This window comes from Otolemur garnettii, unplaced genomic scaffold (genome assembly GCF_000181295.1).
Source record: "Otolemur garnettii isolate 467f Iridium unplaced genomic scaffold, OtoGar3 scaffold00042, whole genome shotgun sequence".
Classification (NCBI taxonomy): Eukaryota; Metazoa; Chordata; class Mammalia; order Primates; family Galagidae; genus Otolemur; species Otolemur garnettii.
This window is the reverse complement of record NW_003852437.1, coordinates 5,042,721-5,051,675: the sequence shown is the minus strand read 5'-3', so window position 1 is coordinate 5,051,675 and position 8,955 is coordinate 5,042,721.

Here is an 8,955-nt window from a genome sequence, read left to right as displayed (position 1 = left end):
AATTGTGTTATCATCATATTCCCATGAAATGCACACAATCCAGAATGGCATGAATTGATGGCATGAGTTGAACTTAGATCTCAAGTTCAAAGATGTTTTTAAACGTAAATGAACAATAGACATATTTAAGAGAATTCATGTGTAATATTAATATCTTAAATGTCACCATCTTTCCTTGCTTTCTTCTCAAAGCAAAAATTAAAGAACCACCTGATTATATCATGGTTAATATTTGTCTGTCTCTACTCCTGTGTTTAGAAAAAGTAGGGAGGTGTTGAATCAACTTCTACTTAACATCACTTATTATGCATACCATATTCCTACTTATAACATAGTTGTGACAAAACCTCCATTGTTCATTACACACTAGCCACAAACTTGAGTAATTCTAATGTAAGCATGAGAAACTCCCGTCTCCTTTGGGGTGAATTTCCCAATTCCTCTGTGTTAAATTGAGGTCTAATTTTCCCTGTGCCTGGTTTTCACAAGAAGGTCCATTCCACCCCATGTGCTCCCTTTCAGCTGTCAATAAACAGAGGCAGTGAATTCCCCACGGCTTCACAAAGCTAGTTAGGCAGAGCCATTCATTCCTTCAGGAAAACAGGGCATTGATTTCAGCGAGTTCCCAGGGAGCAGCTGCAACAAAGAGATCAAAGGCCCACCTCTCTTTCCCTCCATTGCTTTCATTAGGCCCAGCCCAGACAAACAGCGACAGGTTTCCTTGAGACAAGGAGAAGGCCCGGCAGACCACCTCATGGTTCAATTCAAATTCATCCGTTTCCTACATTCCAGTGACAGTCCAGAATGCTAACCATGACAAACCGGCACAATCACCCGGCATAATATACTGCTCGCTAGTTCATCCAAGGTCAGAGGGAGAAAACAGGCACTGAGGGCAGTCCTCCGCTTCTAGGGCCTGCTGAGCCTCAATGGCCCCTGACATTCCATAAATAAACGTCTCCCTCTCACTCTCCCTTTCTTCCTCCATCCTACAACCCCACAAGTGAGGGTCTCACTTAACAATCTGCATTTTCTTTCATGTCACCGTGCCCGAACTATATAGAAACTTTACTCTCAATCTCATCGAGCCATGGGCAGAAGACTAGGGCTATATGTACAGCCTTTATCAGTTCACTGCTGTGTTAAAGCCAATCCTCTATGCCCACGAGGAGCTGTGATTTCTAGGGTTTCCCTGAGGGGTGACCTCCAGTAAAGGCCACACAACTTAAAGAGAGAGTTGGTCTGTGGACATTCTGTTTGTTAAACAAAAAAATGTGAACAGAGATAGAATAATCAGTGTTTTGATTTGATCTAGGTAATCACCCAAACTGGGTAATTCAATTCCTAAATGATAGTCTGTGTGTGAATGAGTTGTTGAGTGTGTACACGTGTGTGTACTTGTGTGTGTGTATGAGAGATAGAGAGAGAGAGATTAGCCAGCGGGAAGGAAGAGCAAGAGTGAAAATGGAAGAAAGTGAATTACATTGGATGGGTCACCACAAGGGAACGAACAGAATGAGAAGGCTACCAAATTCATCATCACATTCTACTCTGCTTCCTCCATGCAACCTTCAAGAAAGCCTGTAACGAAAGGTGTTCATTTTAATGTGCTCCATTCCATTTCTGTCACTGATCCTGAGTAAACACGGGAATAGGTGGGTTAAGTTTCAAAATTCCTAAACCAAAAAGAAAATAAACAATATTGGAATGAAAGGTATGGAGAACTCATTCCTTGGTGTACCCTACCGTCTTATAATCAGCTTCAGTTCTGACCTGGGGGGTCATTAAAGACCTGCAGAGACATCTATCACCATTCACTCATCTTTGCCAGCCCAAGATACCACTGGGTACAGAGAGCTGAGCAGCCCTCCAGGAAGGAAGATGTTCCCTCATTTCCAAATTGGGGCAGAAATGAACTTAGAAAATATAGAACTCTGAACTGCACAGGAAAGGCAGTTCTGATGAGGGCAGACCGTTAAATTAGGAATCTTAAAGCTAACTCTGGCCTTGACTAAGTTTAGGCTTCAGGGACACATTTAACCTCTGTCTTCCAACATGGAGACCGAAATATCTGCCAAGAATTCCTTTACTAGGTATTGTGAAATAACTATTCCTTAAAAACTATGTATCTCATTGAAGGAAGATAGGCTTATGAGTAGAACTTCTTTATGCAGTGTATGCTCTGTAACTCAATAGATGTTCTCTGGAAACTCTCTAAGTTTCTATAAATCACATTATATTTTAAAAGCGCTCAGAATATTTGCTACTCGAAGTCTATGGCAAATGGCCAAATACACATAGCAACTCATTTATGTATCTTTGGAAAGCACCTAGGAAGCACTTAGGAACACTCTCCATGGGATCTTTACCACCACTACCTGAGAGAAATTATTTTAGTAATATGTTTTGGAATGAGGAGATTGTAGGCTCAAGACAGAAAAACTGACTTGCCAAGGTTGCAGCACTAATAACTAGCAGAGTTAAAACTTTAAATTCAAGTAGCCTGTCTCTCTTGTGTTGTTCCCATTATACTTAACAATTATGTCCTGTGGACAAAATACTAAATTTTAGTGTCGCCTGCTTGTAAATTAAGCAATTAATAATATTTTCGGAACCTCAGTTTCCCAAACTCTAAAAGAGGAACAATAAGGTTCCTCTTTTCATAGGGTCTTCTACAAAGCATGAACGCCAATGTTGGCAAATGATAAAAGCACAATAATGAGAGCTATTGTTATCAATGATGAAAATCAAACCAGTGCAAAACTTGTTAAAAAACAAAAACAACTCTTCCTTTTCAAGAAAAAGACATAAAATTTAAGTTTCAGTCTCTAGAATACATAATCCCCTCTGGCATTAAAAGCTTAGGACTCAAGTCTGGGACTTTATGGGGACAGACTAATGAACCAAGATCAAACTGTTGTCAAAGATAAAGAAAGCTACTTTACAAAATAGAAACATTAATTGAAGTGTCTTTTAAAAAGAAAGCTAATTGAGGCAAATCCTTGTTTGCTGTAGAGCAGCAGTGTGGTTTTTCTGCACAATTCAGCTTCACTTCTTGGCGTTTAACCATTTCAAGTAGAAATGCATTAGTAACAGGAAGAAATTTGCAGGCTATTACCACTTGAAGAGAAAAATACGTACAGGGATATTTGTTGTTTGCAGCTAGTGCTTTAATGTGCTCAAGAAACTTCACCAAGTCTGCCATAGCCAGAAAAGGCTCTGAAGAGAAGGTAACATTTATTCTACCTTTTACCTAGTATAGAAATACTTCTAGAATATTCCTGATTCTCCTGGAGCTTGAGACAAGCCCTGTGAATTCTGAATATATCATTCAGAATGTTAGGTTCTTTTTCACTGCTTTTGTTCATTTGGAAAATTAAGTGGATCTCCCTGCCCCCTTTTAAAAATTTCATCTGAGGCTTTGATATTAAAGAGGCAGGGAGTAGAAGCTACTGCTGTTTCACTTAATGCTTAAGGCACCTTCTAAATTCTACACTTCCATGACTTAAAATTACTGCTTATTCCTATATTGTATTACCTACCATATAAACATGTCATTTTACATGCACATGTTAATCTATATCTAAGAAATACTTTTCTTTGCTGCTATTTATATCAGAAATTAATAGTTGGAAAGTATTCTTAGGAATATCTAAGAGAACGTGTCTCACTAAAAAAACACAGCCCACACTTGGTAAAATGGATGACTGCTTCTTTCCTATGAAGAGCTGAGAGCTGCCTTCCTATAACCACCCTTAATTTGGTCTTCTCTAACAACACGAAACAAACATGGTTTTTAATGAAAGACATTCACATATTTGAAGATAAGTATAACAGTCCCTTATATGGAGTCATTAATATGAGACCATTCTTCTTTTCTAATAAAGGCATGTAGTGCTACACATTTTCCTCTAAGCAATGCTATAGCCGCATCTTAGTCATATGAAAATATGTCTTCATTTCCATCCAATTCAAAGTAATTCCAAATTTCCCTTTGGATTTTTTTTTAATAGGCTACTTTGGGGAGCAGTTTTAGGTTCACAGCAAAACTGTATCTAAAGGTCAGGGATTTCTCATGTGCCCCCTAGCCTACGTAATGTACAGCCTCCTCCATTATCTACACCCCACACCAGAATAACCCATCTTGTTACAACTGAGGAACTCACATTGTTACAGCATTATCACCCAGAATCTTTATTTAAATTAGGGTTCACTCTTGGTGCTGTATATATGTACTTTGATTTGTTGGGTAGAGTGTTTTATAAATATCAGTTGGTTGGCTGATATAAAATTAATAAGGTTATAGAACAGTACTATCTCCTTGATCTATCATCTATGGAGAGAAGGGTGTTTTAATCTGATCATAATTATGGATCTATTTCTTCTTAAGTATATTGAAATTCTTTTATTGGGTGCATACAAACTTAACAGTATGTCCTCTTGATGAATTTCCTACTTTATCGTTAGGAAATAACTCTCTTTTTCCCTAGTAGTATTCTTGTTCTAACTTCTGCTTTGTCTGATATGAATATGGTCCCTGCAGTTCTTTTTAATTAATGTTAAAATGGTATGTTATTTTTACTCTTTAGCTTCAACATATTTATTCCTTTATATCAGTTTTTCTTTTTTTTTTTCCCTATAGGCAGCATATAGTTAGTTCTTATGAGATTTTGCGTGTGTTTGTTTTTTAAATCTAATCTGGTATTCTTTGCCTTTTAGTAGGTTTTTAAAGGCCATTTATACTTAATGTGATTACTGATATAGACAGCCTGAAATGTAGCATCTTGCTACTTGTTTTCTAATTGTCCCAACTGCTCTTTTCATCCTTTTTCTCTTTTTGCCCTCGCTTAAATATTTCTTTTTCTGATTTAATTTTATCTCCTTTGGCTTATAACTCTGAATGATACCTTAGTGTTGCTTTAGAGTCTATATCTATAACTTAATCATGATAATATCTTCAGGTATATTAAATATTTTGTGTATAGTACAAACCTTTATGATATTTCAATTTTTCTTCTCTTGATCTTTGGAGCAGTAACTGTTGTAACTTTTACATGTTATAAACCTCATACTACATTGTTACTATTTTTGTTTAAATAATTATTTTTACCAGATTAAGCAGTAATAGTAAATCTTATATATTTACCCAGGTGGTTACCATTTCTGATGATATTACTTCTTTCTAACATTATTTTCCTTCTTCCTCAAGGACTTCCTTTAACATTTCTTGTACTACGAGTGGTCTACTAGTGATGAATCCTTACAAACTTTTGTATGTCTGAAAAGTATTTTACCCTTTTTGAAAGATATTTTCACAGGTATAGATTTTTAGGTTAACAGTTTAAGCTTTCAGTACTTTAAATACACTGCTCTACTATCTTCTGGATTAAATTGTTTCAGATAAAAAGTCTGCAGTCATTCTCATCTTTGTTCCTTTAAAAGTAAGGAGTCTTTTTTCTCTGTCTGCTTTAAAAATCTCCATTCCTGGTTTTACACTGACCGTGCTGTGTCTTAATGTAGTTTTCATGTTTTTGCATTTGTGTGGCATTCATTAAACTTATAATCGTGAGTTTACTGTTTTTATCAAATTTGAAAAGTTTTTAGTTATTATTTCTTGATGTATTTTTTTCTGCCCCCTTTCTCCTTTGGAGACTCCATTAATACATGTATTCAGCCATCTGAAGTTGTCTCATAGGTCACTGATTCTCTATTCAAGTTTTTCTAGTTTTTTATCTTTTTGTGTTTCACTTCGTGTATTTTAATTGCTATGTCTTCAAATTCACAAAATCTTTCCTTCTGTGATATCTACTCTTCCCTTATTCCTACCCAGTCTGTTTTTCATCTTAGATATTTACAGCACCTGTAGAAAGCTAAAAGTTCCATTTGGGTCTTTTCATAGGTTCCGTCTTTTCTTAATAATCTTATGCTTTCCTCTACTGTCTTGAATAAATGGAACATAGTTTTAATACCCTTATTAAATCTGTTTAGCAAGTTTTTATTAACTAATTTATTAAATTAAATCTGTTCATCAAATTTATTTTAGTATCTCCATTTATTAAATCTGTATCATTTCGGGGTCTGTTTCTATTGATTGATTTTTCTCTTCACTATTGAATTTTCCTGCTTCTTTGCATGTCTGGTAAATTTTGATTGACATTGCACACTTTACCTTATTGGGTGCTAGATATTTTGTATTTCTCTAAATATCCTTGATCTTTGTCCCTGGGATGGAGCTAAGCTATTAGAAACAATTTGATCCTTGAAACCAAAATTCTGAAAACTATGGCCCACAGGCCAAATCTGGCCCCACTATTTCTATAAATAAAAATTTACTGAAATGTAATACATGTAAATACATTCACTACATATTGTCTATGGCTGTTTTGCATTACAGTGGTATAGATGAGTTGTCATAACAGAGACCAACATGGTCCACAAAAACTAAAATATTTTCCATCTGGTCCTTTACCAAAAAAAAGTTTTATGATCTCTTTTTAATGGCTTACTTTTAAGATTTTTAAGGCAGGATCAGAGCAGTCTATAGTCTAAGGCTACTTTTACCTCACCACCAAGGTACTACTCTCTGAAATATAATGCCACGTATATTTCATGGTTTTTCTACTCTGAAGGGGGGGGAGGTAGGCACACTTCTCCTGTCTATGTGGTGAGCTACTTTTTCTTCCCAGTGATGCCTGATTCTTTCCTCATCCTTGGGTAGTTTATTTATATTAATCAGTACTTAGATGAAGACTCTAGGGGAACTCCCTAGAGATCTCTGGAGTTCACTCTCTGTGAAACTCTCTCTTCCCTGGTACTATGTCCATCAAATACTAAGTGCCTCAGTCTCCCTGAATTCCTAACTCTACCACTTTGACTTAGGCTGACCACTGAGCTGTGTTTGGGTTCCCTCTTCTTGTACTGTAGCCTGGAGGAAATCATTTGTTTTTCATCTCTCAGGGCTCACTGCCTTGTGCCCCTTGTTACCAAATATCTGAATGTCTTTGTTTCATATATTTTATGGGTTTTGAGTTTTTGTTTTTTTTTTTTTTTTTTGCTATTTCAGGCAGAAGGATAAATCTAGTTTCTATTACTACATCATGAATGAAAGTGGAAGTCCTCTCAGTATCAAGTTCCAATCCTTTATATTTTCACTAATGCCTTATATTTGCCCCAGCTTGAGTTATTCACCCATTTCTCTGGTCAGAAGACAACGAGAGAAGGTTGTACTAAAGCAAAGTCAGTAAGCAACAAAACAATCCCTTTCCTGCATCCCACTTTCTCACCTTTGTGGAATATATGTTGGAATATGGAACCCAAATTATATCAATAATAAAATTTGTTTGTTAACATTCATTTTTTCACCAAACCAATTTGTATTAAGCGGCTGTTTTCCAGGTACTGTTCTAACTGCTGGACATTCACCAATGTGAACATAACACACAAAAATTCCTACCTTTGTTGAGCTTATCTCTGAAATAAGGAGAGACACACAAGAAAAATATATATCTCATGGGGATTAGAAAAATAATGTAAAGAAGACACAGGGAGTGCTATGGATAAGATGAGATAGGGGAAAACATTATCAATTTAAACTAAGCTGATCAGGGAAGGCCTGGGTGAGAAGGTGAGAAATTAGTGAAGATATGAAGGAGATAAGGAGATGAGTCATGTGGCTCTTGTAGGAAGAGTAACTACAGAACCCTGACATGGAAACAAGAAAGCTGGTATGGCAAAGCAGTGAGAGAGTTAGTCCAACAGTCCTTTTATGCTATAACTTTTTTGATTCTGTTCAAATACTCTTAATTTATTTTGTTATCATTGTGAAAAATGTATGACTTAAATTTTGAAGCAATATTTCCCAATGAGTGTTCCATGAAGCACTGGTTCTATGACATATTTGATGGCACAGGGCTTGCATGGCAAAATATATTTGAGAAACGTCACAAACCAAACCTCATCTTGGATAATCTCTTGCTGGAAACAAACAAATCTAATTTAAAATTCAGTTTTTTCCCCAAATTTACATGACCACAGGCCCCTTTTCCATATAATATCAGTTCACATCGCAAGCAGTGAGGATGTTAAAATGTGTACTCAACATGCCTTTCTTTGGGAAAAGATTATGTTAGAGGTGTGTGTCTTCCCAGCAGCCTCAAAATAGGTAAGACAGAACCTTCTAGAATAAGATTTAAAACACTGGTGGAGACACTGCTATAGAATGCAAATCCCCATTATGTTTTAATATTTTGCAACAATTTTCTCCTTTATTGCTAATATGGTGAAAACAAAGCATCTTCAGACAACAATAGTTCTCAGAGATGTCTTTAAAATTAGTTCAACAGATTTCAATTCTTCTCCATCAAAATGACACTATATAAATATTTTTTTAATGGGTGCCATAAAGATGTTTTAGATGAACACTAAAGTGTCCACCAGGGTAGATGTATCTATACCCTCAGCTCTATAGACGGCCCTTTGCTCCCACTAATCACAAACCTAAAGGTAGTCACCCTGAAGAAATGGCCCCTTAGCACCAGATGTGTAATTCCAAGTTCCTCAAAATGTCTATCACTTAATGGTATTAGAAAAAAGTGAGACAGACCTTAAAATAATATAAATGCCAAATAATAAAAAGGTTTCCTCCAATTTTTGCTCCAGGACCTCTACAAAAGTACTGTCATGTGATCAGAGAAGAGAAAGTACTGTGGGAGGAGGATAAAAAAAGGGAAATGTCAACTTACAATAGCCAATCGCTGTCTGTCAATCAGGCAGGAGCAATCTGAAAACAAAAATAAGAATTATGAGTTAGTGTTACATGATAATGGCACACTCATCTCTTGAATGTAATTTTGAGGTCACCGTAGGCTCATCTGCAATTTCAAGGGAGGCTTTCCTCAGTTTCCCACAATAGTAACATTTCACAAAACCAGAGTACCACATCACAACCAGCATAAT